The sequence below is a fragment of the Suricata suricatta genome, chromosome 3, assembly GCF_006229205.1.
Source record: "Suricata suricatta isolate VVHF042 chromosome 3, meerkat_22Aug2017_6uvM2_HiC, whole genome shotgun sequence".
In the NCBI taxonomy this organism is placed as follows: Eukaryota; Metazoa; Chordata; class Mammalia; order Carnivora; family Herpestidae; genus Suricata; species Suricata suricatta.
Window position 1 is genome coordinate 65,833,151 of NC_043702.1, and position 25,661 is coordinate 65,858,811.

The 25,661-nt window shown below is 36.6% G+C and overlaps 1 long non-coding RNA gene across 1 annotated transcript in view; it reads right to left on the reverse strand.

Moving 5' to 3' along the window:
* Positions 1–25,661, reverse strand: part of LOC115287766 — a 43,352-nt gene that overhangs the window by 3,678 nt on the left and 14,013 nt on the right. Inside the window, exon 2 of the long non-coding RNA XR_003906635.1 lies at positions 6,076–6,226. This is a non-coding gene — a long non-coding RNA (uncharacterized LOC115287766). The remainder of the gene's footprint in view (positions 1–6,075; positions 6,227–25,661) is intronic.

The window sequence follows — 25,661 nt, forward strand, 5'->3', positions numbered from 1 at the left end:
AATGCTGTGCAATTTAATTCGAAACAAGGATCTTCAATAAATGTCACAAAAATAAATAAAGGTCACTGATGTGATAAAGAGACAATGCATAAATACATGGTTTAGATCATCTCTTTTACCTTCACCCTTTCTTCAAGTTCAATCCATTTTTAGTGAAAATTTGCAACAAAAAATCATAAAAATATAACCAATAAAATGCCATAATGACATCTACACTACAATTATATTAAAATGTTTTAATATATCATATTACGTGATGCTTAGCCAAATTATTCCAAATAATGCCAGAACGGTTTAAGACTTCATCTCAATACACATCATATTCAAGAACTGAATCAAATATTCACTCAGTTCAAGGTAAATGCATTTCATCCACTCAGTTCTGAAAAGAGTAAGTAATAAAGACACATTATTAATTCAGCAATTACCAGGAATCTTAGAAAATCATTTCTACCAACTATATACTAACCTATGTCTACTGTACAAACTCAGACTTTTGTGTATGCTAGTTAAATGACCTAAAATTGGGGCACCTGGGTGGCTCAGCCAGTTGAGCAGCCAACTCTGGCTCAGGTCATGATCTCATGGTTTACAAGTTTAAGCCTCACATCGGGCTCTGTACTGATGGCTCAGAGCCTGGAGCCTGCTTCAGATTCTCTCTCTCTCCCTCCCTCCCTCCCTCTCTCTCTCTCTCTCTCTCTCTCTCAAAAATAAAAACATTAAGAATTTGAAAAAATAATAAACGACCTAAAATTAAGCCAGGAAATATGGAAACTCTGTAATTTCCTCTCAGTTTTGCTATGAACTTTAAATTGCTCTAAAAAAGTAAAGCATTAATTAAAAAATTGAGCCTGGATTATCAATAAATCAATACTACAGCAGTTAAGTTTTAATTTTAAGTGACACTGAAGTAAATGACTAAAATGATAAAACTACCTTTCCCAGCCATTGAAATTAAAAGATTATCCAACCTCTTCCTAACAGGGACCCTTCCGTTACTGCTTTGTGCTGGTTACTTTCCAACCAGAGCTGTGCAGTTTCAGTGACCTATTCTCTGTGTGGCTTAGGAAGTTGGAGGATCCATTCCTGTACCGTTTCCTTTATTATTAGAAAACAAAATTCCTTTTCTCATAAATAGGGTTGGATGATCAAATAAGGGCCTCCTAAAGGACTGGATTCACACGATTAAGTAAAGTTATTCTTAAATATCTTGGATGCATTATTTCTATATGGTCTACAATCCCAATTAACCCAAGACATAGATCATCCATACCAATTCTGGGAGGTGGATTCAACACATCTCTGCTACTTTATATTTTATTTACTCTTCCTGGTATTCTTTGGGACTTTAAAGACATTTGAAGGAGGTGGGGGAGGCAGAGAGTGAGGATGGTCAGAAAGAATAGAAATAAACTAAAATGGGCTTTATCATTGAGTAAAGTGTGGTTTTCTTTCATTTATCATAAAATTGGTCTAATTCTTTCTCTAAAAACAAACTAAAAATATACTTAATATCTTCAGAAAAATAATGTAAATGAAACTTTATGTGACAGTGAACAGCACTGGGCAGTAAAAGACAATAGCAGGTACAATTAAATACCCTTTTCAAATGCATCAGTTAAGTGCAGTTTGATGGAAAGTCTTCTAAGCCACTCTCTCTAATTTACAGAATATGAAAGAGTTGTTAAATGCCAGTGACAGATGTTAGGTTTATGGAATGGCAAATCTAATAACAAATGTTTCAGTTGGGTATCTATAATTTTAAGGTTGTTATTGTCTATAGACATATGGTCTGAGTGAATGAAAGGCTAATTATTTTTAGAAAAAAGTCAGATAAAAATTAATAAACCAATGAAAAGAAAAATAAGTAGGTAGTGGTGCCTGGAGGCTCAGTCGGTTAAGCGTCTGGACTCTTGATTTCAGCTCAGGTGATGATCTCACGGTTCATGAGATCCAGCTCGGCGTTAGACTCTGCACTGGCAGTGCGGAGCCTGCTTGGGACTCTTCCTCTCCTCTCTGCCCCTCCCCCGCCTGCATATTCGCTCACTTTCTCTCTGTGTCTCAAAATAAATAAACATTTTTTAAAAATAAGCAGGTAATACTATTTTCACTATAAAGTCTCATAATGGTTAGGCTAAAAAAATTATTCAAGAGTTTAATGAAATCATAAACTTCATGGTCGAAAATATGTATTCTACTACGATGCATAGTAGATATTTAAGAATCTCTCTACTGTAAACATGTACCATCAACTCAATTTACGTTATTTTAATGGCTCATGACATTCAAAATTCAAAGTTGTTTAATTCTTGCTAAGGAAAGAGAATTAAGCAAAGTGTGAGTTGTTCATTATCAGAAATTTGTATATAAAAAGGTGAATATACTATGTCTTGGTTATAGTTATGAGAACAACCACCATTTTCAGACACTTACTATGGACTTGGTACAGTGTTACCTCATTGTATCTTTTCAACAGCTCTGTAAGGCAGATATTCATCTTGCAGAGGGAAAACTGCAGCTTAGCAAATTTAAACCATTAGCCAAAGTGAAATAGTAAGTGGTGGAGTAAGAATTTTAACTCAGTATATTGATTCAAAAGGCTGTGTTCTTCACCATTACATTACACTGTCTAAAGTCCCAACTGACCTAATATATATGTCACAGTGATTAAATATACAGATGACTATTAGACGTTGTTCAAAAACCATGATAGTATCCTTAAAAAAATAAGAGTGATGATATACGGTATTGGGTGCCAGCACTTTCTGGACTTCACTTTTGACCTATCCAGACTTAGTTAAATTTTCAGTCATTTAATTTAGTGATAATGGTCTGCATTTAGCGGATATACCGTCAGGGTAGTGTTAACTTTACTTGCAATTATTCCCCACCACCCTACCCGAGTTTGTACATTTTATTATTTCCAGTTTCTGAAGGAAGCAAACTTTAAAAAGAATATATCATCCTGCTCTCCTTCATTATAAGTACTGTTTTTAAAACTATAAGTTATATTCTAAGAAGATTCTATTTCTGCCTTCAAGAAGCTCATCTGAAACAGATATTCTCCAGTTTCCAATTGCAAAAAGCAATTCTAATTTAAAAGGTAAACACAGGATACTATGTCCAGAAATGTGCATCCCTGAATTTGATTCTCTGATACATTCAACTATGTGGAGAGGTCACTTGTTTCTGGCTATTGTCATTTTGGCAGTGGGAGGAGTTGGGGAGCATGGTCAGCAGAGTCAAAGAATGTGCGACTCCTCTTTCAAATGTGTGTTAAAGCAACACAGTTAAAGCTCATTTCCAAAAGAGAGGAAAAGAAGGAAATCAAGCTGAGAAATTGTCGATTGACTTAACCAGGTCTCAGTGACTCAAAGAAAGCCGCCAGAGACAACTTCTTTCATTCCCACTCAATATGCTAGAATCTGCTATGAAAGACTTAGGTTGCACATTACCGCTGGGGAATTTTAAGACCTTTCAAAAATGTTCCAGTTTCTTCAGAATTTACTTAATTTTTCTCCATTAGGTATTTAAGTAAAAAATATAAGCAAAAAGAATACATTTACAAGATATTGTTCTGAAGGTAATAAAACACCTTTTATTACTTTTTAAGTAATGCTGTATTACATTTCAAAGTTCAAAGAATAAGGATTTTAATAAAAGTCATATCGGGTCAAAATGACGGCAGGTTTCTTTCTAAATTACAAGTTTGTATCTTACACTAACCTCTTGCCAGTCTCTATAATGTGTTGTTTTATATTACTGCCATACACTGATAGTTTTTGTAAACTAAGACCTACTTCACTTACTTTTAAAGACAAATGTTTGCTTTGTGTCTACAACTGTGTGTTAACTGTAGTCCCTCAGACATTCATTAGTGTTCAGGATATGCACTTAAGGAGGACAATGGCACTGTAAATGAAAATGACCAGTAGCCAAAGGGAACATATAATTGTTTGTAATTAAACAAAAGTGTTGCTGAGTTAATCAAATTCACATCTTAATATACTTTAAAGCATTGCTGTCTTGTCAAAATGAAGACTTCAGTTTTCTGTCTCTTTGGAATTTTTTTTTAATTGGTAATGAAAACTAAGCAAATTATACCACTGAGATTTTCTTTTTAACCCACTGAAGTACAATAAAAATAAGCCAAGTATGTTTTGATCAAAGTTTTCACTGGAATCTCCTGTTAACTTGTTCACCAGTTTCATAATTAACAGTTTGTAGCGGCATTAGCCTATTTATATCTTTTGCTCACAATGCCCTGTGCTCTTGATCTCATCTTTTTGAGTTACAACACAAACACTGAAACATTACGTCCTTCCCTTGGTAATTGAATCATTCATTTGAAACACCCTGGACTTGAGAGAATTCTTAAGGGGGAAAAGAGTTTTAACTGTCATTTTTATTTGAATTTTTCATTTGATTAAAGGTGAGTTCAAATTAAACAAACGAACTTGAAGTGTTGACTGTCTTACTAAAATAAAGGAACAGACACGATTTTGCAGCAAATCATATTTCTAGAACCTGTGGGATATTATCCAGTTTAAGTGGATTGTCTTCTTAGCTTTTCTAAACCTGAAGGACTTATCAGGTTTTTCTCTTAAAAAGAAAGAAAAAAAAGCACACTGATAAGAAAACCTAAAGTTATGTCAAACAAATTACGTTTTAGTTATTAGTGGCTAGTTTGTAAATATCAAAGATCCACTTATTGTAGTGCTTGGAGCTGCATTTGCATGCTGATGAAATGCAAGTGGATGGCTGTGAACCGTAGGGTTATCTCTAGTGCAGCAGTGGGGAGCTCCAGAATCAGACAGTCGAGCATCTGACCGACTCAAGAGTCCAAGCTGCAGACCTCTTCTATTCACTTTCTTTACAACAATTAAAATATGCAAAGTGATAATTTTCCTTAAGTAGCCTTAAATGTGCGATCTATTTAAATGTGAAGAAAATTGCCTGAAGCTTCTGGTGTGAGGGACAAAAAAGAATAAATTATGCAAATAGCAGAAAAGGACTCTACCACTTGAACGCCTAATTTTCCTGTAATAAGCATACTGTTTCATTTAATTTTTTGCCTCTTATTAAAAGTGACAGTTCTTTTGCACTGTCTGATGGTTATATCTGACACAAGCTAGGGAAATGACTGCTAGACTAAATGCTAAAGCATTTTGGTAGCTTTTTTAGATGATGGTTACATTCACAAAGTAATTATGCACTGAAGAGTAGAGAAATAAGGTTTAATTACACAGTAATCGCTTCTGATGGACACGGCAGAAGTGTGAACACCGCCAGACTGCAATCCATCAATGACAAACCCCTGGCCACTTTTAATTCCTCCTCATTTGCATCATAACCTCCGCACCAAGTTGCACAAATGCTGTTAAATGTTAATAGGAGCTGTCTCTCCACTCAAAATGAATGCTTAAGCTGTTTCATTTTTTTTCTCCTCCACCTCAGACCTTCAAAACCAGCTCCTCTCTGAGAGCAGGCATTAAGCACAGAGCATGGTGCGTGGTCACTGGTGTGCTAATTGGGAGCAACACTTAAAGTTTTATCTCTCAAGCGCTAATAATGCACACTGCTGACAAACCAGTGAATAAGTAATGTACTTGGTGGAGAGTGGTGGGGGGGAGGAAGAAAGGCATGCCTAGAATGAAAAATGCAGTTGGGACCGTTGTTCAGTGACTAGCTATTTGATTAGGCCCTGTAGTCATATTTAATCCAGATCCTTAGGGAACATAGACAAAATTACATCTTCATCTCATCAAACATTCAGCCATATTTAAGCATTCAGCTGATCAAGCTTTTATTGTTTCTCTTGCAGCAACATGGAGACAATGTTGTCCTGCATTCTTCAGTTCCAGAAGCTGGCAGAAGAAAGGCCCTACGAGCTGTGAGCCTGCTTTTCAGGGCTCACTGGGGTTAGGGAATCCGGGTAGCAAGGGAATACACTAATTCTAGTCACTGCGCATGAACACTTGAGTGGGTGAAATCTCCAGCCTTCAGTTCTAATTGCACAGTCTTTAATACCCCACCTTATTTCTCCTATTTAAAAAAAGATGTTCTTTGCTCTACCTTGTCTTTACACTCAGTCCATTTCCTGGGACAGGTCTACATCATTAAGCTGCAGATGGTTCCATTTCTATTAAGCAGCAGGTATCATTCTTGTCCTGACAGGAGGAGGCTCCACCCGCTGCCGGCCCACCAATACTTCCAGCTGACTGCTCTGCAGAACAGGAAAGGTAATTTGTAAGCAGAGTGCTAAGTTTAACAGGAGTCTGTAAGAAGTGACAAAATAGCCATTTTCTGCATGAAGATTGAGAACTATCAACACCTTTCGGTGCATAATAGTTAAGCCTTTATCACTTGAGGAACTGCTGATAAGGTTAAGAACACTAGACAAACTGCTCATTAGTGGAAAGGTTTGCCTTTTACATTAAAGACTGCTGGGTACTGAAGTTCCTCTAGTGAGCAATACATCCCTGGCATTTGAAAAGAATGAGCTGATCGGTGTACATAAATGAATATGGAAAAGGGGACCTGGAATGTTTCAACGATATTAGTGAGGTTTTTCTCAAGCGTAGGGAATGATAAGCCAGTTGAGTGTATTCAAAAGCTGCGTGATTTGGTAGGTAAGGCCCTAGATTAGGAGTCCTAAGACCCATCCTCTGCTCTGTATTCTAACAATGAGTATCTGTGTGACCTTGGATAAGTAATTTACATTTGATGAAAACTAGATTGTAAAATGACTGAAATATGGAATATCAGGATTCATTAGGCTACATCAATAAATGGTCTGAATCGATTGCAAGTATTGCATGTGATCTACTGGCAATAAACACAGGAGAGAAAAGATTATTTAGGACACATTCATCTTATTCTGGCAGAGTGGATTAAGAATTATTAATTGAAATTTATTTCATTCATTTTTAGAGTTCCCCTGTGACCAGAGGAATGTCACTGTTATTTCTCTATCCTTGCTATATAATTTCATATAAATAAAAAACCATGAATAATAACTTCCTTGGAGGCTATTTATAACATTGCACCTATAGTTTAGATCTCTGAGTAATCACATAAAGTAGATAATATTAGCTCCATTTTTCTAAGTTTATTTATTTTGAGAGAAACAGAGAGAGTGTGGTGGGGGTGGGGCAGAGAGAGGGAGAGAGAAAGTCCCAAGCAGGCTCCACACTGTCAGCCCAGAGCCCCACATAGGGCTCAAACTCACAAACCGTGAAATCATGACCTGAGCCAAAAGCAAGACTCAGACGCTTCACTGACTGAGCTTCCCAGGAGCCCCAATATTAGCCCTATTTTAAAGATGAAACAACTAAAGCTCAAAGTTTAAGAACTTGCACTGGGACACATATGTGAGTAGCTCTAGTGGGACTTGACTCCAACTCTGTGTGGTGCTAAAGTCTGCATGTCTAAGCATGTTTGGGAGTGAGATCCATTTCTACAATGCACAGCAATACAAACTGAGTCTGTGTCCATTCCATCTCTCTCTGCCTGCGTGGCTTTAGTCCTATTCATCAGTCTCGTTTGCCTACTTAACGTGTTTATAAAATCCCATAAAGGAGAGCAAGGCTTAACTTCTATCACATTAGAAACTGCTCAGCCTACTGATAACATCAGCCCAAAACTGAGGAGCTGTCCTTAAAAATGAAAAACAGCTTTCTACGTGATTTGTTGAGATTAAGCATAACATTTAAAATCTCTGTGCCTAGCTGTGAAAATCTGGACGTATCAACAGAGATGTTCTTGCCACTCCTTGATGAAATGTACTGTGAGCAACACTCCCTCAAACATATGCGTAGTTAGACATCACCCCAGTCCTCTCGTGCGCAATTAAGGTAAAGCGTGCTGGCCTGAGGCAAACACCGACTTGGTACCCACAACCATATCTTTAAAGGATTCTTTGCTCCTTCAATGGCAATCCTTTTCCTGTGAGGGACTAAAGCCAGTCAATATTAAGGGGAAAAAGGGGGACCAAGAGCTTTCGGCACTGGCTCCGCACTGCTAGATGAAGTTGCAGAAGGAACAGGTGAAGTCAAAATCTAGAGAGGGGATTCCCAGAAAGCCATGATGAGGGAAGACAGTGTGCAAGCCTAAGAACAACTACACGGGCAGGGAGGATGTCTTTCATACTGAAAGAAAAAGAAAAGAAAAAAAAGGTTCTTCTCTCACACTTCTCATATGTCCTTCTTATGTATTCATCACCGCCACTTTGATGCAAGCATCGCAGCCAGCCTCCTTACAGGCCGGCCTGAAGCGCAGGACCAGAGCCTACCCTGTGTGAACGGGCACAGGTCCCCCACTCAGCTGGGCTCCACTCCAACGATCACGTTTCAAATCCATCCACAGTAATCAAGGAATCAAGGTATTTTCTTTTTCCTTGAATCACCATTACAATGACCCGTTCTTCTCTAACCCAGTTCTTCTCTATTAAGTGAGGACTGTGCTGCCACAGCCTGTGGGTTAACCATTTACAGACCTTTTTCCCCCCTACAGAGATTCTGCCTGGTCATGTAATTAATGCAATTATAATTTCTCCTTAAATGTCTGTCTCCACATCCACACTGTAAGCTCCTGGCAGCCAGTCTGTCTTGTATACCACCATACTCTGAATTGAGGACACAAAACGTATGAGTAATCTTAGGTGGGTAAGAGAGGAGCAAAGAAATAATATTAATGGATCGCTTAGTAAATTCCAATAGTGTAAAGACTGAGAAAGGGAAAGCTACATGGAGAGGTACTGGAAAGAGGAGCCCTAATGTTTTTAGGAAGAGATCAGTGACAGAGAGAACTCCGGCTGTGGGTGACTCAGATCAGACCCCTTGTCTGTTAACCATAGAGAATATTTCTACAATACGTGAATGTTGAGGACTGAGTAGTTGGAAGACATTAAAACTGGTTTCAACATAAAAAAAATTGCCAAGAAGATGAAAACAAGAAAAATATATAAAACTTAACTTGTTTCTTTTCTCTTTTGGATCTAATGACTAACCATTGGTGCCTAAAAAGCATACAGCAACAAAATCGGTATCATGTCATTATATGTTAGTTAATTTTAAAGTGCTCTTTTGTTTTGTATGCAAAACACAATTTTATTTAGTCTGTTGCCCGTGTTGCATCATTCCCTAATCATACCTAGAGAGAAAAGTAAAACAAGAGAGAAAAACTGAAGACAAAGTTAAGGATAAATCAGAATCCACGATTCCCAATTACAACTGAAAACTATCTGAATATAACTCAGTATTATTTATTGATCTATATACTATGGGGGCGATTTCCCAAACGACATACGATTTGAGGAAAGTCTGCCATGAGTTAAACTCTAAGTCTGTGACAGTGCTCTTCTATACCAGTGTCATAAAGGATCCAAGGCACTCACTGTACAAGGAGAGAGTGGTGTGCGTATTATTAACCTTTCTGCGCTTGTTTCCTCATCTGTAATATGGGGTTAATGATATTTCTGTACCTCACCAAGAATGCTGTGCGAATTAATGTTTGTAAAGCCCTTTAAGATCCACGGATGAAAGATGCCATAAAAGTCCAAAGGTGATAATATTATAGTTATTGAAATTGGAAACACCCATAATGCTGGGAACTGAATATATATTTGGTTGCAAGGCGCATCGTGTATAATGAATTCACAGGCACTTATGGAACCTCACCATTTCAAAATTAATGTTTTGATATATATATATAGAATAAGTCCCGAAGAGATATTACATATATGTTATAAGCCAAATGAACATAATTTGTTCAATAAGTAGCAAAAACACAGTAACAGAGTCCACATTTTTTCCATGTCTCTTTATAGAAAGCACTGCAGTAGAATACGTTGGCTCTACACGTGAAATTATGTAATTTTAGAACAGTCTATTTAGAATGAGGCAGTAAATGGCATGTTACAAAATGCTAATATGATTTCATGAAATCATTGTATGTCTCTTAATACTGCTATATTTTCCTACTTAACACTTTAAATCTACTTAGTTTATAAGTATAAAGCAAAAACCTGTAATAATATTTTTGAAAATGAAAAAGACAAATTATAATTTGTCACTTGTTTGTCTGAACTAATTCTAATGTGGGCTTTAAGAATTTTTCTAACTGTTTAAAAAGGCATTTTGCTAAATCACTATAATATGAAAAAGGAGGAGAAAATAAGTTTTCTGATACAATAGTGGTATTTTTTAAAATTTTTTTATGTTTTATTTATTTTTGAGATAGAGAGAGACAGATCATGAGAGAGGAGGGTCAGAGAGAGAGGGAGACATAGAATTGGAAGCAGGCTCCAGGCTCTGAGCTGTCAGCACACAGCCCGACGCGGGGCTTGAACTCACGGATGTGAGATCATGACCTGAGCTGAAGTCGGAGGCTTAACTGACTGAGCCACCCAGGCGCCCCCAGTAGTGGTATTTTTAAAATATTCAAATATCTCATTATATATATATGTGTGTGTATATATATGTCACACACACACACACACATATATATGTGTATATATATGTCACACACACACACACACACATACACACACACACACACACACACACATATATATCCATTCACTCACTTCACTCATTCTTAATAGTGTTTATTTTTGCCATACACAATAATTCAAAAATACAAGTTGTAGAGCACATGTGAGCATGAATGTGAATATATGTTTATATGTAGAGAAAACAGACTAGAAACATGACACCACTCCATTACCAAACTTCATAATAACTACCTCTAGGAAGTGGTTCGGGATTAGGGAAAGTGCAACAGAGCTTCCATGTTTTATTTTACACCATTCTATACTGGTGGATTTTGTTACCAAAAGCATATATAACTGTTTAATTTTTAAAAGCCATATACACAGAACGAAAGACTGTTAGAAAGACTGAGAAATAAAAGTGAAGATTGAGGAGATAAAACTAAAGAATTAAAGTTAGAATTTAAGTAACAGTAAATTTATTGTCAAACAGACTGAAAAGGAAGGACAAATAGTTAAAGGGAGGATTCATTACCCTTGATCATAATTTAGGAGAATTAACAAACACATCTGTTTTTGTTTTTTCAAGACACATCTTAAAGACTTTTAAAGATTTAATTAGAAGGAATGCAATTTTGTCTTTTAAGCCATTGAAGCAAGATTTTCAACTAAGTAGAAAAAAGGTTAACTTCAATGATAGTGGCAAGTAGTCAAGGGAAAAAACAGAGTTCACAATTAAGTCAAGGAGTCAAACAAACGTTATATTTAGAAAGTCAAGAGCTTTGTTTGGGCTGTTTTAGAGGTTTTCTCCAATTTATAGGAGGTTCAAGGTTACCTAGCTCAACATCCAGAGCTCAAAGTCATTCCAGAGTTTATTCAATATTAAGAGTTCAAAGATTTAAATGTGTATTACAATAGAAATATGTGAAACCTGGGACTACTGACTTCATAAGTAAATTATAGTAAAAGGTCACAGGGCCAGCATACCTCTAGACAGCTAATAAGCAGAAAGGGCTATATTTAGAAGTTTAAATCAGGGAATGATAAAACATGTTTAAGGTCTTACCAAAAATTACAAGTTCTTACATGCATATTTATAAATAAGACACCTACTAGAAAATATGAATAACAAGTAAATAGAATTGAGGTATCATGTGACCTGAATTCCATTTCATCTGCTCTAATAACTGTTATATAATTTTTTGTTTCACCTCTACTCTTAACTTTTGGCTTCATCATATTGTTTTTGTTTTTTTTTTCTTTTTGCTTTTGTTGGTTTGTTTTTTGTTATTTGCTTTTACCTACAAACTCCTTGGTTACTATTTGGAAAGACTGTGGTGCTATAGAAATGCAAGAAGCCAGTGATAATTTATTTAACTTTTTTATTTTGATTAGTTACATAGATATACCGACCTCTTAATTTCCTTCGAATCTTCCAGAATTTCTTATAGATAGGTAAGTAACATTGTGTGTCACTGTCATTAGTGATTTCCAGCAGAATGTGTTAGACTATAATAAAGAGATCAGTTCCTGGCAGAGTGTTTAGCAAATGTTAATGGCCAACAAACATTAATGAATTAATGAATTGTTTAAGTAGATATTATGTTGATGATGAAATTAATCTATTGACTTACTTTTACGGTGGGAGTTGGGAGGCTTAACCAACTGAGCCACTTGGGCGTTCCTCAATAGTCCTTTTCTATCACCTTCATTAATTCCTCCTTCTCTGGCCTGGTTATTCCTAAGGTTCTAGCCATAATTTCACTTTCTTTCTATCCTTGCTTGTAGCTTCTGTGATTTCCTCCAGACTCCTCAGTTGATACTTCCAATCTCAAATATTCAACCATATGAAATGTTACCTCAATCATGCTCACTTGTTCATTAGGTCTTTCATTCACTCATTCATTCATTCACTCTTTTATTCATTCAAAAATTATTTGATTCCATAATTGCCCCCATTTTTATCAATAAAGCAGCCAAGTAATGCTGCAATTCAAATCATGTCAGTTTCTGCTCAAAACCCTCTTACGACATTCCATTTCATTTAGAGTCCTTAACAGTAGTCTAGAAGAACCTAAATTATCCTTCCCCCTCTTAAATCCCTGATTTCATTTAATATTACTTCTCCTCACTCATTCTGCTTAGCCACCTTGATGTACAACACAAGGTCCACTCTTGCATGAACGTTTACACTCAGTCTCTTTTGGGAACGCTCATCCACATGGCTTCGTTTTTCAGCTTCTCTAAGCTTTGACTTAAATGATACCTTCTCAGCATGACTTCATCTGTTCATTGCATTTAAAGATAAAATTCTTCAACTTAAGTATTCCCTATCTTCTTTCGTGCTTTCCTTGTCTTCTTTGCACCAAAGCAAATACCCTTTAACATAGTTTGGCCAACAATGGTCTGTAGACCAAATCTAGCCTGCCCCTTGTTTTTGTAAGATTTTATTACAACAGCCTAGTCCATTCTATTATGTATTGTCTCTGGTTTGTTTTGTACTACAATTATAGAGTTGAGAGTTTACAACAAAGACCACCTAGCTCACAAGGTTTAAATTATACACTACCTGTCTCTGTACAGAAAAAGTTTGCCAGCCAATGTTCTAATGTATCAAGGGGCAGGCAGAGATTTTTTCTGTTTTCTTCATTGTTCCTAGAACAGTGCTCAGCACACAGGAGGAGCTAGAAAAACATTTGTAAATAAATAAACGAATCGCCTAATATGTGCCAAATACTGAGTAAGGTTCTGAATATGCAGCGTTTTGTTTTTCAAACACTACCCGTGCAATCCTACTATATTTTCCTGTAACGTTTTTTCTCCCTAAGTACAATTAACACAAAGTCAAAAGTAATGAAAGCTAAATCACATCTCCTCACTCCTTAAACTTCAAACATCCCTTTATTTTCTACTTTCAACCAATGACACTGCTTCCATATTTACTTGGGTGCATAGAAACTGAGAAAACAACCACATCATGGCCCGACAACTATATATGCCACTATTTGTACATGTCCCCATATATTGTCTTCCTTAACGTTAAGTGGACGACTAGTCCCACATCTCTTAACGGTTAAATCTCCTTTTATTCCCCTATTCTCCTTAAAAACAAAACTCATCATAAAAGTATTTATATTTACTGTCGCCACTTAATCACTTCTCATTCTTAACTCAGTGTAAGACTTTCACCCCCACCATGTCAATGAAGGCTCATTTATCCAAGTTACCAACAATATCTATTTTGCCAAACCCAATGAATGATCAGTTCCCATTCCTCATGTTACCTGATCTCTAAGCATCTGACAGAATTGATCATACCTTCCTTCCTAAAATACTGTCTTCTCTTTCTAATTAGGACACCACATTCTTCCTCTTTTGTGAGCTATTACTACTCAGTCCCTTTTACTGTTCCTTCTTTCCAGGTCTTCAAATGCTCTGAGACTCATCCCTCTTTGCCTCTCTCTTTTTTTTATTCCGTAGGATTATCATCTATTTTAAAAAGTTTAATAATACTCTCATGCTTTTATCAATCTAGATTCCAGCAGAAAAACAGAAAATAGTGCATTCTATGTGGGTAATGTGAGGAGAGCTTAATTAAGGAATTATTTATTTACAAGGTGTGAACAGGATGTGGACTATGTAAGGGATAAGACAGTACCATAGAATAAAGAACACCAGAGTTCTGTTTTGCAATGGTGTACAGGACCAACCTTATACTGGCTTATGAGAACAGACTCTTATTAAATTTTTGACAGTTTACAAGTCAGTTGTCAAATGTAGCCATTATTAAAAATTAAACTATATAAATTTATGATTAAATACATACTAAAAGTAAAATCCATCATTTCTCAATTATTTTACAATTTTTATTATACATGTTTCTTGAGGTTTATGTCTATTATAACTGTATGACAAAAATAATATATAACACTACTTCACATCTCTTCTCAATTCTACATTCAATGATACCATACTGATAGCTTCAAATTGGTCATGGATGGAGAACTTATACCACATAAATTAGCACAGATTTCACAAAGTGATGGAGAAAATGTTAGTAATGCAGATTATACCTACAAAGTGTTTCATTACATCAAAATAATAACTTAAAAACTCAGTAATATATTCTTCCAGAAGTCAAAAACTATGAACTGATTTAGTTAAGAAGTCATTCACATCCTTTACAAATTCCAAAATATGCTTGTTTCACTTTCATTGTAAGCATTAACATAAATGAAAATATCAACCAAAATTCGTATTGGCTCCACACTTGCTTATCAATCATAAGAGTCTGACAAAATTCAACAAAATTCTCTATGAAAATCAATTGGCTGCAGGAAATGTACTGTACTACATATTTTGTTTTTATTTGTAAATTGTCTTCTATGCATCCTTTATATTGTTAAAATTTACAACAAACTTCCACACTTAATCAGTCTGTCTGCTCATCTATGTATACATATGGTTCTTATAGACACAGCTGTTAAATATTTGTCAACATACAACTGTTCTGTAACCTTCCTGAGGCCTGAGGAAGCAAGAAGAGTAAGTGTTGAAAGGAAACTCAGGAAGAAAGAACTATGTAGAGGGGGGCATCTAATAGGAGCTATAATTTGTGGTAGAGGGATGCAGAACGTTTTTGGTGAAGGGATAGTAATAAAAGAGAGAGGAAAATAAATACTTTGACCTCATTCCATTTTCTCCCTTCCATGTCTCACCAAGAGTCCTTATTAGGGCTGAACTCAAGTATAAGCCAAAGGGCAAAAGAGCTTTTAGCCTCCTAGAGCACAGAATGCTATGGAAAATAGTAGAGTGGATGTGGAGGGGCAGATGGAAGTTATTCAGGACTTTCCATCCCTTCTACATCTCAGCATTCATTGATCTTAAACAGGCAGAAAACTTGTGGCCCAGAGACAGCAGTCACATGTAGTGGGCTAGTTAACAGTCCCCAGAGGCAGTAGCCCCTAATTCCTAGGAACTGTAAATATTACTTTATTTAGAAAAAGAGCCTTTGCAGATATGGTTAAGAATATTATCTTGGGGGTACCTGGGTGGCTCAGTTGGTTAAGCATCCAACTTCAGCTCAGGTCATGATCTTGAAGTTCGTGGGTTCAAGCCCTGCATTGGGTTCTGTGCTGAGAGCTCAGAGCCTGGAGCCTGCTTCAGATCTGTGTCTCCCTTTCTCTCTTGCTCACACTCTGTCTCTATTTGTCTCAAAAATAAATAAACATTAAAAAACTTTTCTAAAGAATAGCTTCCTGGATTATCTGGGTGAACCCCAAATTCCATTACGTGTCCATATAAGAAAGAGGGGCAGAGGGGAAAATTGAAACATACATAGAAGAGAAAGCAATGTGAAGACAATAGCAAGGATTGGAGTGATGCAACCACAAGCCAAGGAAAGAGAGTAGTGACCAGGAGCTGGAAGAGGCAAGGAACAAAAAGAACCGACTCTACAGCCTCTGAAGAAAATACAGACTTGTGAACACTTTGATTTTTGGCCTAGTGTCATTCATTTTCATCTTTTGGACTCCAGAACTGTGAACGAATAAATTTGTTGTTTGCCACCAATACCCAGTGTGTACTAATTTGTTATGGCAGCCACAGGAAACTAGTACAACACACGAAGTCCAGTCAGATACCGTATTATCTACCAACTGGAGCATATCAGTTTGGTCATATTCCCACCTGAAATCTGCAACATTAGCCATCATGAGTATTATTCATATAAAGTAGTAAGGGGTATGGGATAGAGTTAATTCACATAAAATTGCTACATTCTCACTTTTGTAGATACATCTGAGACTTAGGTTGGAACATGTCATAAAGAACTTTCCATGAGATTATAGGTGTAAGTGAAAGAAAAGGTTACCAACAAATTAATGCCAGTACCATAGGAATCTGAGCCATTCTGCTTCTGCAATTTATCTCTTCTAGACCTTCATGATATTATTTATGCCATGTCATTTTATAATAGAATTGTCCTGTGTACTTTCAATTCTGTGGTCCCATGAATTAGATAACACCAATTAAAGATGGACAATTGGGTCACATAGTACTTTGATATCTTTGGTAAAGTGCTCAGTTTTTACCAGGTCTAATGGAAATCTCTTCAGATTTGTCAGCAGAAGAGGCCATGGACTTGCTGCAAAATTCTACTGTCTACACTGTTTCTCCTCCTGGAAATTGCCAGAGGCTCTATATTGAAGGCAAATGAGCTTATTACTCAGTCCTTGTAACTTAGCCTCCTCAGGCACAGAACACAATAAAGAATGGAGAGGATGTGTCTGTCAGTCGTAGGCCACAGATACTTTTTTAAAGTTATTTATTTATTTGTTTGTTTGTTTGTTTATATTGAGAAAGAGACAGAGAGACACAGAAGGGAGACACAGAAGGAGCGGGTGAGAGGCAGAGAGAGAGGGGCAGAGGATCCAAACCAAGCTCTGTGCTGATAGCAGAGGGCCTGATGTGGCACTTGAACTCATGAACTGTGAGATCATGACCCAAACCGAAGTCTGACACTTAAGCAACTGAGCCACTCAGGTGCCCCTACCACAGACACTTCTAACGCCATTAGGTTTGTTAGGCCATAATGCCAAGGTGTACAGCTTTGTCTTGCTATGAGGCCCACTCAAAACTTGCAAGGTTGCCCACTAAATACATGACAGTAGCATGCCCAAAGGTTTCCTCCAAAAATCCACCGGTGTCCCTTACATTGTGAAGGGCAGTGCAGCAAATCAGCTCCATTTTAAGTTGGATCTCCTGACATATCCCAGACCTCCAAACTTCTAGCAACGTCACTAAAGTGACAGTGTTTTCATGAGATCTATCTCCAATTCTCGTACACATGTTGATTACTTTTTTCCTTTTCTTCTTTCCCACTCTCCCACACACACACACACCCCCACCAGAGAATATAGGCAGTGGTCACATGTCACTTACACTTAAGGTGTCTTCTTCTCACCTAATAAGTCTAATGATCATACTATTCTGTGAAATATCAAACTAAAGTTAAATCTTGACTATACTTTGACAGAGAGATGAGCAGGCATAGGTTAGGTCAAGAGAGTAAAGCATATTGATATCCCTGCCTTGTGAAAGAAACTGCTTCTGTTTCTGTTTACTAATACAGGAAAGGGCAAAATGCATTTGCTGAGTCACAGGTGTCAGGGGCTATACTGATTTCCTCCATTGAAGATACGTCATTGGGAACATCAGGTCTGATTGGCATCATCATCACTTAATTAAGTTTCTAATAATTGATTCTCATTCTCCAAGACCTATCCGACTTTCACCTCAGCCACCAAGCAAGTGAGTAAAATGCGGATATTGTAGGATTCACTATCTATGTAATCGTTCAAGTATTTGGGGAGGCACATCCTCTTTTTGATGAAGTATCACTTTTGGTTTATCTTGGCAAAGGAAGAAACAGTTCCAGGGGCTTCAACTTTGCCCCTATTCTGCAACAGAACTCACTTCATATCAGGAAATTCTATCATTAAGTTTTCCTATTTTTACTATGCATTTTTGGCCTGTAGAGGAAAAAAAAATGGTTCTGAAGTCCCTTGGACACTTCCCGAAACTGACTTGGGCCATCTAATAACAGAGAAGTTATTATCAGATCTTCATAAATCCCAACTCTGGCTAGTGGACCTCAGTAATATTTCAGGATTCCAGGCATTAGAATTGTTGAGAAGAAATATTTAATAATCCCTAAAGATATCTGCTTCCTTTCTCCAATGCAGTGGTTCTCAAAGTATGGTACCTAAACCAATAGGATCAAAATCACTTGGAAACTTACTAGAAATATAAATTCTGGTGTCTCTAACCCAAACTTGCTAAATCAGCAGGAAGTACAAATCTATGTTTTAAAAGCCCTCCAAGTGATTCTGATGCATACTTTAGTTTAAGAACCACTGGTCCAGGGACAATCAATTAAATTGCTGCACGTTATCTCTGAGGCAGATGTGGAGGAAGAGTCATGATATATATGTGTGACCCTACAGCCAGGTCATTCCTTGAAAGGTCTGACCACCTTCTCAAATAAAGGTCTCTAAGTCTATAAAGTAGATTAAGTCTAGGGACAAGGCAAAAAGAAGTAAATCCCCGTTACTATAATGTAAGTTAATTTTATGTCCACCAGGCCTAGGATTTTTCTCCCTAGATATACCAAGTAGCTCCTTAGTTACATAGATGCCCTTTTATTTTGTTTCTAAAAACTCCATGGTCAATTAGCTGCTGCCAAAGATCCCTGAAAGCCAAAACATTCTGATTATTACTCTAGCTATGTGGCCTATTATGGTAATTTCACCCACTTTGTCTATAATAAATAAGCACTCCTACTTGGCCTCTAATTCTCAGGCTTCCTATTATTCCCATTGTCATCATAAAATGCAATTCCATCATTCCATGCCCTACTCTAAATGCTGGCATAGGGAGAACAGCCACCAAAGAGCATTGCTTCAGTATTCAAGGATACTGGTACATCTCCTTTAACAATGCATTCCTTAAGGTCTTGATAAACACTATGTTCTCAGGGCCCTCTTGGGTAATTCAAATAAAGTTTGGCTGATCTGGTTAACATAACAAACCCATTCTAGTATTCTTATTTTCCCAAGACTTGATTCTTTTCCCTATATTGTGTCAGAGAAGTTATGTTATTCAACCTATTGAATGTCAGCCACGATTGATTGACCCAGGCTTCAAACAGACAACAGGACTACTAATACCACTCCTAGACACTCAAGACAATACATTAAATCCCAAATCCTGAGGAATAAATACATTCTTGTCAACCTAATCCAGCCTTATACTTTTTCTTCCTTGATCTAACACCCATATAATTCACTCCCACATATACTCTCCAGACTCCTGCCAATAGAAATCAATGAGATTCCATAAGTCTTTCATTGTTAGGATATTTCTTCCTGAAAGACCCATTTTTGTACTTCTCCTTCTGGCTGCATTAGAGTCTAATGCTCATTATCAATCTGGAGGCTTTTGAGAGAATTAGAGGTTTTCCTAGGAAGAATAAGCATAAGATGGTAAAACTACTACCTTAGAGTCAGTAACTAAAAGGCTGGTCCCCTCAAATACTGGGGGAGAGTTTGCCTCTGCTAGAAAGACATACATGAATTCAAAGTTCTCAGCTCTGTTTTTTTGTCTGCCCAAATGTCCCTATTCTAGCATTATGAGATCTGTCATCTTCTGACCAGTTCCTTTACTTCAATATAAAAGACTTGATGGATTTAACTGGTGGTCAGATCTTCAACTGTTACATTTAAGGCATGGACTTGATCCCCAGCTATATTATATCAGATTCAGGAGATGAAGGGCTCCTTCAAGCTGCTAGAAACTTGATTTTCTATACGTGCTCTCAGTTGGATATTCAATTTATCCTTTTACTTTTGTATAATTCCTTTTGAATATCAAGAGAAGACAGCTGATGTCACCATCTTTATAATTACCATAATTGCCATAGTGATAAGTGCCACAACCACCTCACTGCACAACACTCTGCCTGCTTTATTGGTGTTAATTTAAACAGTCATAATGCCACTGCATGCCATATATTACCCGTGCCCCATCCATGGAGTACCCATGCCCCAATCCCCATGCTACATTCCCACCAAGACAGTTAACAATGCATTACTCAAATATGTGAAATATAATCCCAGAATTCCATTTGAGAGTCATTTTCTGGGGCCACTTCTAGTAACAATTACTATATTAGTCTTAATAGACCATAAGGAAAGAGCCTGGGGAATACTGTATTATTTTCTGTCCCAGCAGGAAACAGATGGCATACTAAAATTAGGATAATCAGAGGAGGATTTGATAAAGGGTCTTCAACAGAAGTGTGAGCAGGGTGGGAGGAAATCATAAAGTATAATGAAATACACTATGGAAAATAACAGCAGGAGGTCTGTTACCACCCCTAGGACTAAAAGGGTAAGGAGGGGGATAGCCTGGAAGCAAGAGGGAGAGAGCTGGGTAAAGAGGAACACTTGACAAGAACTATAACATTTGGTTGAGGGCATCAGACAGCCTATTTTAATACCTTAGAGAAGGAACCAGGGTAACAAATGAAACTTGAACTTCTCCCTCCTTCCTCTCCATTGCAAAGGTTTTCCATTGGAAGAAACTAATCAAAAGCCAGAGGACAAGAGAACCCACTGTCACCTCCTATGACTAAATCAAGAGTATAAGAAACAGAAGGTCCCACCACAATATTGATTATTTCCAACTCAATATCGCCAGCTCTCATCTCTCTAATAAGGGTCAGACTTTTATACCCAACTGTCTGCTCAAGATATTCTCTTGAATATCTACCAAATATCTTAAATTAACATATTCAAAATGGAAGTCACTGTTTTGCCTTCCTGCTCTTACCTATACCTCTTTCTTTCCTGTCTGCCCCATCTTAATGAATGTCACATATTCCCATTACTTAATTCTAAAATCTGAAAATTATTTTTATTTCCTTCCTCACACCAAATCCATCATAAAATCTTCAGTATAAAATATATCCCAAATCAGAATACTTCCTATTACTGCAAACACTGCAATTCTATTCCAAATAATGATTATCATTCACCTAGACTACTGCAGTAACCTCTCAACTTGACTCCACAGTTCTGCTCTTGCCCTCCTATACTTTATTATCCAAATAGGAATCACAATGATCTTCTGAAAATGTAAATCAGATCCTTATTAGTATCTTGCTAAAAAGTATGTCATTAAACTTAACAGTAAAAATCTAAATTCTTTATCATGGCTGAATACTCTGTATCAGTTAACTCCTATATATCTCTCTACATTCATTTCCTAACACTGACCTTGTTATTGTTCCTAGAAAATACTAACTTTATTACCATAGTAGGATCTTTGTATTCACTGTTCCTACTTTTTAGAATGTTTATCCTCCAGATCTTCAACTGATTCTCTTGTCTCATTTAATTTTATTATCTTATGTCATCATGTCATCTCATATTATATCCTCAGAGAGTCTTCTCTAACTATCCATTCATAAGTAGTACATACCTCTAACCTTCTCTATCCACTTATTTTTTTTATGTTTTTCGCTATCTGTTACTTGTTTCATTTGTTCTCTATCTTCCTCAATATTAAGTACTATAAGTAATGTGTATATCTAGTTCATTTTCTATCCTCAGTGACTAGAACAGTGTCCAGTACATAACAGTCACTCAATAAATACAATCGAACACATAATAATACTATATAGGTTTAAAAAGTCCAATCTCATAAAATAAGCACTTACTGTAAGGTTAAGGAAAGGACCAAGATAAGCCTGGGTAACTTACTGGTAAGAAGCCCCAGGGTCCAGGCCCTAACAGTCAATTACTGTTTTATTTTATTATTGGATCTTTCTGTGTGTTCTGAATACATGAATAGATAAATGCATGCATAAATGGAGTACCTGTTTAGCACTTTCATGTAACTATTCTAAAACACTGTTACTCCACATATCCACCTATAAACTCAGCATCTCCCTTCCATCTGAAACCATGCTATTTTCCCTCTATGTATTTCTTATCTTGGTAATGATATAACCACTTAGTATTAAAACTAGGAACTTTTGTAAACCTTTAAATTCTACTCAGTTAAGTAAATTCAATTAAGTAAATTCAATGTCACTAATATGGCTCAAACCTGTTTCTTCCTTTTCACTTTCTGTGATAATTTCCCAGTTCATGACCTCTAATATGGTTTATTAATTAATATTCCTTAATCTTATCTATTGATTTTTTTAACTTATCATAAAATGTATTGTTGCAGTCTTTCTTAAACCTGGGTTAGACAACTCTTTGTGTCCAACTTAATCATCTAGATCTTTACTACTTGCATCTTCATATCTTAATTTACCATGCACATTCTTATCTCGATTTTCTATATTTCCACCATCTTAGAATTCTCTATTTTCCTTCTTTTCAATTTAATTTTTCAATCCATCCAACAAAGAAAAACTTAAGTACTATTTCCTTTATAAAGCAATCCTAATTGCCTTAATCAAACTTAATTGCTCTACCTCTTTGATTATGCCACTTTCTTCCTTGAATTATAGTTATCAATATGCCCATCTTTGTTTCAATCTTGAAATTATCTTGAAAGCCATAACTATGTCTTATACACTTCTTAATTTTCCCAGATTATGATAATATAATATATATATTCCTTTAAATGAAATTATAAATAAAAATTGGCAATTTTGCTTTATGCTATTAAGAATGATTTTTACTGACAAATTCAGAGTATTTTTGCAACTTTTCCAGTGACCTCCAAAGATGAAACAATGATTTCTCCTAAGTAGCTTCTTACCTTGTAAAATACTTTCAAAACTACACATTAAAGGACTACAATAGCCTTTTTAATTGGATTGCCATTGATCTCAATTTTTCAAAGTTACTAGACTTTTTCTAGCTTTATTGAGATATAATTGATGCATAACATTGTAGGAGTTTAAGATGTACCACATGTTGATTTGATATACTTATATATTGTTTTATTACCACAGTAGGGCTAACACTCCCACCACCTCACATATTTACCATTTCTTTCTCTTCCCTTTTCTCCTTTTCTTCTTCTTCTTCCTCCTCTTCTTCCTCTTCTCCTTCCCCTTCCCTTCTTCCTCCACCTCCACCTCCTCCTTCTCCCTCTTCCTCTTCCCCTTTCCTCAACCCACTCCCCTCCTCCTTCTTCGTCCTCTCATTCTCCTTTTCTTCCCTTTCTTCTCTTCCTCTTCCTTCTCCTCTTTCTTCTTCCTCTTCTTCCCCTTCTCTTTCTCCTCTTCTTCTTTCTTCAGTAAAAACTTTTAAGACTGCTTAGCAACTTTCAAGTATACAATACAATATTGTTAACTACAGTCACTATTCTGTCCCTTAGTTCCCCAGAACTTATTCATCTTGCAATTTGGTTTTTTTGTTTGTTTATTTATTTATTTTTGAGACAGAGAGAGACAGAGCATGAGTGGGGGAGGGGCAGAGAGAGAGGGAGACACAGAATCCAACACAGGCTCCAGACTCTGAGCTGTCAGCACAGAACCCGATGTGGGGCTGGAACTCACGAACCGCAAGATCATGACCTAAACTGAAGTCAGACACTTAACTGAGCCACCCAGGCGCCCCTCATCTTGCAATCTGAAGTTTGTGCCTTTTGACCAACATTTCCCCATTTTCCTCACTCCCAAGCCCCTGGAAACCACCATTCCACTCTCTGTTTCTGAGTCTGGCTTTTTTAAGGTTCCACATATAACGATATTATACAGTATTTGTCTCTGTTTGACTAATTTCACTTAACATAATGCCCTCAAATTCCATCCATATTGTCATGAAAGACAGGATTTTCTTCTTTCTTATGGCTGAGTATTAGACCGTCGTCAGAGTTACTAGATTGACTCTCTGATTCATCATGGTAGCTGAGACTGGCTCTAATGCACAGGCACATAGGCATGCTAGTTTTGGTGCAAGTTGTCAGAAATGGTAACAATCAAATCCTAAGTAATTAAGAATGATTTAGTGGTACATCACCTCTGTCACAGTTGAAAATCTTAATAATTTATAATATTTCTCAAAAACAAACAAAATTGTATGAACTGGATCCAAAATATTAAATATTAATATAAGCAAGGAATGTATAGTTTATGTGAGTTTTATAGATATTTTGAAGTGATAGACAACTTAAGAGACTCATTTGCCAATCTACTTAAACAGTCAGAACTTAAACTTCTGCATTAGAATTAGGTATGTTTTTCTGTTAGATCCTTAAGGGAATGAATGCTAAATGAAAAAATAAATTTTTATTAAATGCCATATTTATTGGAGAACCTCTCTATTAATAATGAAGCATTGCTATTTATAGGACAATTCATGCTTATACCTGCATATACAGTGTTAAACCATTTGGTGTAAATTGATAAGAGTCTTAATATGGTATCTTTAGCTATATTCATCCTAAAGTGTGAACACAGACTTGTAGGTTTCCTTGGTACATAACAAAGGTTGCTGTACAAGGGTTTTAGATGCCTCCCCTTTGAGTTTTTCAACATAGCCATATTGGAGAAGTCAAGTCTGGATCACAGGTGACCTTCCTATCTTTCTATTATTTAGAAAAAGGTTAATGTCAGGAAATATATACATGTATTTCAAATTTTGACCATCATGGTTTCTGGAGATAGTGTTCCACTTGTAAACATACATTAAAAATGCATTGTTTAAGGGAGTTGGGTGATTCAGTCAGTTAGGAGCCCAACTTTTAATCCTGGCTCAAGTCATGATCTCATAGTTCATGAGGTCAAGACCCGCGTCAGTGCAGAGCCTGCTTGAGATTCTGTTTCTCCCTCTTTTTCCCCTCCCCTAGTCTTTCTCTTGCTCCCCCTCTCAAAATAAACAAATTTTAAAAAACAGCAAAAAAAAAAAAAAAAAAAGGGGCATCTTTTAAAAATCCTCTCCTACAGAGTTGAGAGGATATTGTCAGTGTGGTTCAAAGTATTCTCCTCCATAGAACATATCTATATGTTGGTTGGGAAACTTCTTCCATCTAGAGCTGTTTCAATGGCAGAGCTCGTAAGGCAGAGAAAAACTGTATCACCTCATGGGCAACATGATGCTATTGGTTTCTATCAGTATAAGACAGAATGTTTTCTAGATGTCTTAAAAAAATTAGCTAACAGGCAGCTGGGTAGCCCAGTTGGTTAAGGGTCCAACTCTTGATCTCAGCTCAAGTCACAATCTCAGGGTTCATGGGGTTGAGCCCTGCATCGGGCTCTGTACCGACAGTGCAGAGCCTGTTTGGGATTCTCTCTATCCCTCTTTCTCTACCCCTCCCCAACTTGCATGAGCTCGCAGGCGCATTCTCTGTCTCTCAAAATAAATACATAAACTTAAAAAAATGGCTAACAAATATGGATTTAATATGCCTGTAATTCATGTCATCTAGATGGTTAGGATCTTATGGATACATTATAAATAAGTAGTTATTCTAATTTTCATGTCAATACTTTTTAGAATTTAAAAGTGTGGATAGACACTGAGGAGACAGAACTAAAAATAATGGCTACCAGCTACTCAATATTATTTAATAACTCAGTCTTGAACCCATAAAACTTCTCTAATTGACTGGTATAGTTGATATTTCACAAAGGCTATGCTTT